Below are 10119 nucleotides of genomic sequence, written 5' to 3'. Positions count from 1 at the left end.
GAATGTTACATTCTAAATATAGTATTATGTGACAATAATGAAACCTTTACTTTTACCCCTCTCTAGACCGCCTCCCCACTCTGCTCTCAACTCACTCCTTCTCCACCTTCCTATTGTCACTGGGCTGAGGCATTTCCCCAATGGTCACCACTCTGATTATCAATCATCCTCTCCCATCCACTGCCAGCAGCCAAGGTTTCCAAAGCTTGTGACCCATCTCTAGTCCATCATCCAATCTCTGCCAAGAACTCTTGGGAGAGCCTTCAGCAATGCAGACAGCACTGCTCAATGTCAACAGAATTAGTGACTCCCAACACACAGCTTCAAGTCAAGTCAAGTTTATTGCCATCTGATTGTTCAAGTACAACCCGACAAAACAGCATTCTCTGGTCCTCGGTGCAAAACATGCAGACACATAACCAAACATAACCCACATACAGACAAATAATACATATGCAAGACAAGTTTTTTTAAATCTATAAACAGAAATAAATAAACATTGTTTTGTACACATGAGAGTCTCCATTGGTTAATGTGACCAGTTCCTTTGGTCATTCAGCATTCTCACTGCACATAGGAAGAAGCAGTTTCTCAGCCTGGTGGTGCTGTCTCTGATACTCCTGTATCTCCTCCCAGATGGGAGCAGCAGCTGAAAGATGCTGTGTGCAGGGTAGAAGGAGTCCTTAATGATTTTGCACATCCTCTTCAGATAACGATCCCAGTAGATCACATCGATGGGTTGGGAGGGGAACTCCAGTGATCCTCTCTTCCTCTCCTTTGGTCCTGTGGATTGACCTCTGATCCATTTCTCTCCAGAAACTATACCACACTGTGATGCAGCCGGCCAGGATCCTCTCGATAGAGCTCCTATAGAAGGTTGACAGGAGAGGGGCATTATCAAGTTGGTCACCCCTTTCTTTAAACTCTATTAAAATGAATATATGACCTAAATTTATATTCCTTTTTCAGGCTTTGTCTGTTTTTATTTCTGTCTTTTTTGGATTCCCTTGACTCAATTTCTTATATATGGAAGAATAAACATCCTCGCCCAAACAAAGTCCAGTTACAAAAACTTAAAAAGAAAGGAAGTTTAGCTTTTTCCAAACTTTAGGTTCTATTATCGAGCAGTTAATATATGAAATTTGACATTTTGGTCAGTTTACATCAACCATGAAGACAGTATTATGTTGGGTCTCTTTGAAATCTAATTCTGTTACAAAATTTTCTATTATTTCCCTTCTCAAATCCTCACTTCCTATTTCTTTAAATAAATTAACCGATAACTTAGTGGTTAAACATATTTTGAAGATCTGGATACAATTTAGAAAACATTTTGGCTTATTAAGATTTTCTCTTTCTAGTCCTTTTATTCTAATTATTTATTTAAACCTTTCACGTTGGATGTAACTTTTAAAGAATAGACATTAACTGTTTTAAAGATTTATTTATCAAAGGAAGTCTTACTTCTTTTGAACAACTGTCAGTTCAAGTCAAATCACCTTTATTTATCATTCATACCAAAAGCTCACACAGTAAAGATGAGATAACATTTCTCCAGGGCCATGGAGCATACTTACATTAATATAAGTTAGAATAGAAGTTAAACACATTGAAATATTAAAATATTAAGGCATATACAGTAAAAGTCCACAGTACACTATCCACATATGTTTTGGGAATTCAGGAGCCTGATGGCATTGGGGGAAAATACTATTGGCCAATCTGGACACAAGGGCAAATGCTATGGTACCTCCTACCAGATGACAGAAGGGAGAACAGTTTATATGAGGGGTGTGTGGAGTCCTTCGCCTGCATCGAGTTTTGTAGATGTCCGTCATGGTAGGAACAGAGCCCCCAGTGATCTTTTCCATTGAATTCTCTATATTCTGCAAGGTCTTGTGGTCCACACCAGGCAGTGATGCATTTGCGAGAGGTGACATTGAATCAGGAGTTGCAGAGTCAGTATGGATAGAACTGAGAAATTTTAAGGGCAAAAAGACCCTAATGGAAGCTATCTACAGTTCCCTAAACAGTAGCCTGGATATAAGGTGCAAGATGAATCAAGAGTTAAAATTGGCATTTGGCAAAGGTAATGCTATGGTTGTCATGGGGGATTTGAACATGCAAGTAGGCTGGGAAAATCAGGTTGGTACTGGACACCAAGAAAGGGAATTTGTGGAGTGCCTCCAAGATGGATTCTTAGAACAGCTTGTATTAGAGCCTACCAGAGAGAAGACAATTCTGGATTTAGTGTTGTGTGATGAACTGGACTTGATAAAGGAACTCGATGTAAAGGAGCCATTGGGAAGTAGTAACCATAATATGATAAGTTTTAATCTACAATTTGAGAGGGAGAAGGGAAAATCGGAAGTGTCAATATTACAGTTGAACAAAGGGGACTATGGAGTCATGAGGGAGGAGCTGGCCAAAGTTGACTGGAAAGGTACCCTAACAGGGATGATGGTGAAACAACAATGGGAGGTATATCTGGGAATAATACAGAAGATGCAGGATTAATTCATTCCAAAGAAAAATTCTAAGTCATTTAAGAGGCATCCATGGCTGGCAGGGGAAGTCAAGGACAATATAAAAGTAAAAGAGAAGAAGTTTAACATAGCAAAGATGAGTGGGTAACCAGAGGATTGGGAAGATTTTAAAGAGCAACTGAAGATAACTAAAAAGATAAAATGGGGAGAAAATATGAGATGTGAAGGTAAGTTAGCCAAGAATATAAAGGAGAATAGTAAAAGCTTCTTTAGGTACATGAAGAGAAAAAATACTTAAGATCAAAGTTGGGCCCTTGAAATAGGTGAAATTATTATGGGGAACAAGGAAATGGCAGACGAGTTGAACAGATATTTTGGATCTGACTTCACTAGAGAAGACCCCAACAATCTCCCAGATGTAATAGTGGACAGAGAACCGAGGGTAATGGAGGAACTGAATGAAATTCACATTAGGCAGAAAATGGTGTTGGGTAGATTGATGGGATTGAAGGCTGATAAATCCGCAGGGCCTGATGGTCTGCATCCCAGGGTACTTAAGGAGGTGGATCTATAAATCGTGGATACATTGATAATCATTTTCTAATGTTCCATAGATCAGGATCAGTTCCTGCAGATTGGAGGGTAACTAATGTTATCCTACTTTTTAAGAAAGGAGGGAGAGAGAAAACAGGGAATTATATACCAGTTAACCTGACATCAGTGGTGAGTAAGATGCTGGAGCCAATTATAAAAGTTGAAATAGCAGCACATTTGGATAGAAGTAACACGATGGATTTACTAAGGGAAAATCATGCTTGACTAATCTTTTGAATATTTTTGAAAATGTAACTATGAAAATCGACAAGGGAGAGCCAGTGGATGTAATGTACCTGGACTTTGATAAGGCCCAACATAGGAGATTGGTGGACATGAATAGAAAATAGAATGGCAGACAGGAAATAGAGGAGGGATTAATGGTCCCTTTCAGAATGGCAGGCAGTGACTAGTGGTGAACCACAAAGCTCGGTGCTGGGACTGTAGCTATTTACAATATTTATTAATGGTTTAGATGAAGGGATTAAAAGTAACATTAGCAAATTTGCAGATGACACAAAGCTGCGTGGCAGTGTGAAATGTGAGGAGGATGTTATGAGAATGCAAGACAGTTGGCAGATGCAGTTTAATGTGGTTATCCACTTTGGTGGCAAGAAGAGGAAGAAAGATTGCTATCTGAATGGTGTTAATTTAGGAAAAGGGAAGTACAATGAGATCTAGGTTTACTTATTTATCAGTCAATGAAAGTAAGCATGCAGGTACAGTAGGCAGTGAGGAAAGCTAATGGCATGTTGGCCTTCATAACAAGGGGAGTTAAGTATAAGAGCGAAGAGATCCTTCTCCAGTTGAGACCATACCTGGAGTACTGTGTGCAATTTTGGTTTCCAAGTTTGAGGAAGGACATTCTTGCTATTGAGGGAGTGTAGCGTAGGTTCACAAGGTTAATTCCCGGGTGGCAGGACTGTCAATATATTGAAAGATTGGAGCAACTGAGCTTGTATACACTGGAATTTAGAAAGATGAGAGGGGATCTGATTGAAACGTACAAGATTATTAAGGGATTGGATACCCTAGAGCACACATGTCAAACTCTGGCTCGCGGGCCAAATTTGGCCTGCGATATAATTATATTTGGCCCGCAAGATCATATTAAATATATCTTAGAGTTGGCCCGCTGGCCGCCGCGCCAGTATAGCGCATGCACACTGAAGGTGAAAATGAAGACGCCGGAGGTGTGGAGGGATCTCAGAGACCCGAATCCCGGGAATCGGAGTGCCGCACTCAGCCCGCCCGGCTCCCGGACACACAGATGCGGCTGGAGTTGGGGACCATCCTCACTGGGTCTGCGCTTCAGTGGCGACACCGGACCGAACGTCTCGTTGGCGATGCCTTCCCCCTCGCTCCGTGCGCGGCGGACCCTGCCTCCCGCTCCTTTTGTTGGAGACGAGCCTGCCGCCGTGAGATCGCAGTTTAATCCTTCTCCAACCATGTGAGGGGGGTAGGAGCAATGCGCTCTTCTCAGCCAATTCCTCGGTGTCAGGGGAAGCCAAGGCCGCTTCCCAGCGCCCGGAACCGGAGGCCTCGGGCCTGACCTCCCCAGTACCGTTGCCCACTCCCCCTCCCTGCCACAGGCCAACCCGCGACTCACGGTGATGGGGCCGCTGATCCGCCGAGATGCCGCCCTGCAGCGAGAGCCGATGCCCCCGCACTGTCATTGTCCAACCCGATCGCCCGCAAACCCCGCCCTCCCGCACACAGGCCTGAGTAAGTATTATGAACTTTAATCTCAGGATAAAACGATCTTCCAATAGTTTCATGTCACAGTGATAAATATATTCCTGGTTAAAAATAGTCCTGCACCTGGATACAAGCTCATTAGGCATAAAACTTGAAAAGTGTGTAAATCAAAGGATATCTGTACCAATGGAAAAAGGGCATAGCAAATAACCCTGCTAGAGTTCATGCCCACAATCAGTCACCCATTTGATTGTTTCAGGAATCATGTTATTCTCCCACATTCTCAATAGCCCTCAGATTTTACTATTCGACAGCACACTAGCAACATTTGACAAATCCTCTATAGAGAAATATTATTTATTGAATATTTTATTTCTCATTTGTTAATGCTTCTGGAAAGAGTTTATCCAAAACTATTATTAAACATTTATTTTAATAAGAAAAAGTTTAACATTACATATGTTGAAAGAAGAGAAAACATGCAGATGTTGTTGAAAATTTTCAATAAATATTTAGTTCGGTCCTCGACTTAGTCCAAGTTTTTAATTTTGGCCCTCCGTGAATTTGAGTTTGACACCCCTGCCCTAGAGGCAGGAAACGTTCCTGATGTTGGGGAAGTCCAGAACCAGAGGCCATAGTTTAAGAATAATGGGTAGGCCAATTAGAACAGATTTGAGGAAAAACTGTTTCACCCAGAGAGTTGTGGATCTCTGGAATGCTCTACCTCAGAAGGCAGAGGAGGCCAATTCTCTGGATGCTTTCATGAGAGATTTAGATAGAGCTCTTAAAGTCAAGGTGTAAGGGGATATGGGGAGTGGGCAGGAACAGAGTACTGATCAGCCATGATCATAGTGAATTGCAGTGCTAGCTCAAAGGGCCAGATGGCCTATTGTCTATTGTCACAGGATGCTCTCAATACATCCTCTGTAGAATGTAGTCAGGATGGTGGGTGGGAGATGAACTGTCTTCAGCCTTCGCAGGAAGTAGGCAACTGCTGTTCTTTCTTACCTATGGAGCTGGTGTTAAGGGTCCAAGTGAGATTCTTCGCCAAGTGCACTCCAAAGAACTTGATATTCTTGACAATCTCAATGGTGGAGCCATCAATAGTTAATGGAGCATGGTTTCCCCCGAAGTCGACAACCATCTCTTTTGTTTTATTAATCTTCAGACACAAGTTGTTGGCTCTGCACCAGTCCATTAGTGACTGCACCTCATCTCTGTACGCTGACTCTCTATTCTTTCTAATAAGGCCCACCACAGTCGTGTCGCCACGAACCTGATGAGATGGTTCAAGCTGTGTTTAGCCACACAGACGTGGGTCAGCAGAGTGAACAGAAGTGGACTAAGCACGTAGCCCTGGGGTGGAGGGGGGGGGGGCATGCTCAGTGTGATGGTCTTGGAAATTCTGTTATCAATCCGGACTACCTGAGATCTCCTTGTCAGGAAGTCAAGAATCCAATTGGAGGTATTTAGACCCAGCAGGCTCAACTTCCTTATCAGGTACTGAGGTATGATTGCATTGAATGCCGAACTGAAGTCGATGAACAGCATCGACTTCAGTCTTTATTTTCCTTATATGAGTCCTTATTTTCCAGGTGGGTGTTGGCAATGGCATGGTCCATAGAGTGGTTGGGTTTGTATACGAACTGCAAGGGGTCTAGTGAGGGGGGCAGCAGGAGCTTGATGTGCTCCATGACAAGCCTCTCGAAGCACTTCATGACGATGTTCGTGAGTGTGACAGAGCAGTAATCATTGAGGCAGGACACAGACGACTTCTTTGGCACAGGGACAATGGTGATAGCTTTGAAGTGCATTGGGACCACAGTGCTACTCAGGGACATGTTAAAGATGTTGGTGAGAGCTAAATATAGATTACCAAATACTCATTTTTAAAAATTATTTACAGATTAGAGATTTTTTGTGATCTCAGTTACATACATTTCCTATGAAGAATTTAATAGATGTAATTTTTAATTTACAACCTTTTTATAATGGTTCAATATCTAACATTTATGGCATGCTGTTAGGAATAAGGGAGGCTCCTTCAGATAAAATTTAAAAAGCCTGAGAACAGTTTGTCTCCCAGTTTCTGAAGAAACCTGGAATGTAATTTTCAAATTGGACAATACCTCATCTTTTCATGCCCACCACTCCATCCTACAATTTAAAGTAGTCCATAGAGCCCACATGTCCAAAGTCAAATGATTTTGTTTTTATGTGGATGTATCTCCTTGATGTGATAGTTGCAACAATGGAAACTCTTCATTAATTCATATGTTTTGACATGCTAGAGCAGTGGTACTCAACCTTTTTCTTTCCACTTACATATCACTTTAAGTATTCCCTACGCCATTGGTGCTCTGTGATTAGTAAGGCATTGCTTAAGGTGGTATGTGAGTGGGAAGAAAAAGTTTGAAAACCACTGTTTTAATCATAACTAATTGACTCATTATGTGCACGATTTCATAACTCCAAAGGAAATGGGCCAATGACAATTGTTTAAGCAAAATATTTCAGTAACAATTGGGTCTAGAGCAGTGATTCTCAACCTTCCCTTCCCACTCACATACCACCTTAAGCAATCCCTTACTAATCACCGAAGGCATAAGGATTACTTAAAGTGGTATATGAGTGGAAAAAGGTTGAGAACCATTGTGGTAGAGCCTTGAGAATTACTGGAATGAAGTATTTCAAACTTTTTCTGTTCTTTTTAAAGTTAATTTTAAGCCTAATCCTTTAACTGCCTAGTATGGTATTGTTGGAGAGAATGGCATAACTCTAACAGGATGCAATTTGAATGTATTAGCTTTTACTTTTCATGGCTAGGTGGGCAGTGTTGCTCAGATTTTGTTCCACCTACTCAAGCTCAATGGCTACATGACATCATGTCATGTTTAAATTTAGAGAAGATTAGATGTTCAATTTCCGATTTGAATTTAAATGTTGAAACACTGTGGGGACCTTTTATAAATTATTTTCAGAATCTCTGATTTGATATGAATGCAGAAGTATCGACTAATAATGTAACTTATCACTTTGATAAGGAATTCCTTTTTCCTCTCCTTGCCAAACTACTTCATTTTTGGTAGTGGGTTTAGATCTTTTTATAATAAAATATTACTCTCATATAATTTGTTAAATTAAGAATGCAGAGTACCTTGGATGAATTGGCATGATCTAAGTGTAATGTACTATATATTTTAATCTATTTTTCGATGTGCAATTTCAATTTCAATAAAAATATTGTATAAGAATAGGTAGGTTGACATAACAGTGGCCGGTAGCGTTGCCCTCTTTAATCTTCTCAGCAAGTACTGTCACTGTTGCACCTTCCTCACAAGTGAGGAGGTGTTGAGTATCCATGATGGGTCACTAGTTAAGTGAACTCCAAGGAACTTGCTGCTCTCCACTCTCTACTAAAAAGCTGTTGATGTGTAGTGGAGGGTGGTCATTCCTGGCCCTCCTGAAGTCCATGATCATCTCCTTCATCTTGTCCATGTTGAGACTCAGGTTGTTAATGTCGCACCATTTCCTTAGATTTTCCACCTCTTCTGGCCAATGGAAGGAGAAACGGTGCAAAAACCTTTCATTATCACTCATTGTAAGTTTTCTCTTGTGCTGCCTCCATGTTCCCACGCTGTCTTTAATCTCACAGCTCCCATATCTCCCACGTTGAACCCAACCTTTCAACAATTTTCCCTCTAAGCCCATGGTGTTGCTGTTTCCCGTGTTGCCCCTGATCTGGCAGGCAGGACCCTCAAGCTCCAATTGATACTAGTCTGGAGTATAAGCCAGGTGAAATACTGCTTCAATTTGTTTACATTAGTTTAGGTGGTCACCTAATCAATCTATGGAAAGTTCCAGAATAATAATTGGCAGTACAGAGCAAGGTGGTGATTTGTTCACCTGACATGGGTAAAATTAATCTCAAAGTGTAATGGCCCGCGGCCGTTGCTGCAGGCCAACACAGAAGATGCCGTTCAATCACAGCAATTGAACGGGTTGCACGAGGCATCAGTGGCCCGTTCCCAAAGGCCACTGCAAGATGGTCTCTGCCAGCCAATCGCCGGCGATGGATCACAAAAAGGCCAATTGGCTCCCATGACGACACAAACCACACCTGTCGACAACGCTGCAGCAAAACGGGCTGATCTAGCCAATCATCAACGGCGGATCATAAGGACACCAATCAGAGCCTGAAGGGGCATGGGTTATGCCCGTCGGTCACATGGCAGCCAGGGTCTGGCTGGTTCATTAAATCAGTGTGAATTGCACTCCTTGTTGCATGTGTCTTATTTCCAAGCACGAACCTCGAGACATGCCACAAAAGCTTCCTCACATTTGCTAACAATTTAAAAACCTATCAAGACCCATTGTCTTCTTGTTGTTGAGTATAGTTTAACACTAAATCCATGAACAGATTTCCTCTCAGTTAGTGGTTGGCTTTGATTCCCAGTCAGATGCATCAGTACCATTGCCACAGTCAGGACACATGAGGTTAGGAAATCTGCTCTGAAAACCTTTGACCTGTTTTTCACCTGATACTTTGTAAACTGCTTGTCTGTTCAGGTTCTGTACTGTGCTGAAAGCTGCTATTCATTTCATACAGCAGCCTCCTTAACCCTTCAAATGTGAATATGGATATCGGAACATGCACAAAATGCTCTTTAAAAAGTTCTGCATTAGAGTCAGTAAGTTTACTGACTATGCAATGGATAAGCACATCTTTGGGTCTCCACTGACCTCTCAACCCCATTAAATTCCTATCATGCACTCTTAGAGAAGGAGGCTCAAAGAGGTCATTGTAAAATCTACACCACAAGTGATCTGTTACCTGCCAGTGGTAATTTTATTTTAACCAGACCTTTTCTGAAGCTGTTGAGTGCCCATTTAAACAAGGCACTAATTTAAAGTACATCCAGTCCTCTTTCACAGACTGCGCTCTTTAAATGAGTCTATTATTCACTGTATGTGGTTGTTCAGTACCTTTTCCAATTGTGTGAGTCATTATTTCAACTCTGGGTTTGTTTATTGCTCTCAATTTTGCTTTTATTTGTTTCATTTTCCATATTTGGTTCTGTCAACTAAAATACAAAGAGCATCGTGGAGACTCATTTAAGGGCACAGATGATCATTTAGGAACTCTTAGTTTGCACATCATTAATTAAATTTTTTTGCTCCATTTGCACAGGCAGTTTGTTTACATTTCGTTCTTTGTTTACCTTTCTCTCTTTTGTATATGTACATATCAGTATTTCTTGAGTAGAAATTCTCAGGGCTGTATGTGATACAATGTATCTACTCTATCAATACATTTTGAATTGAACTTCTATATAATTTG

The 10119-nt window shown here is 41.3% G+C and overlaps 1 long non-coding RNA gene across 1 annotated transcript in view; it reads right to left on the bottom strand.

The window, feature by feature from the left end:
- Positions 1–390: 390 nt before the first annotated feature.
- The window catches only part of LOC138740111 (uncharacterized), a 56331-nt gene continuing 46602 nt past the window's right edge, over positions 391–10119 (bottom strand). The window contains exon 3 of the long non-coding RNA XR_011342675.1: positions 391–867. This is a non-coding gene — a long non-coding RNA (uncharacterized lncRNA). The remainder of the gene's footprint in view (positions 868–10119) is intronic.

Source organism: Narcine bancroftii, chromosome 7 (genome assembly GCF_036971445.1).
Source record: "Narcine bancroftii isolate sNarBan1 chromosome 7, sNarBan1.hap1, whole genome shotgun sequence".
In the NCBI taxonomy this organism is placed as follows: domain Eukaryota; kingdom Metazoa; phylum Chordata; class Chondrichthyes; order Torpediniformes; family Narcinidae; genus Narcine; species Narcine bancroftii.
This window is presented reverse-complemented; position numbering and strand designations above follow the sequence as displayed.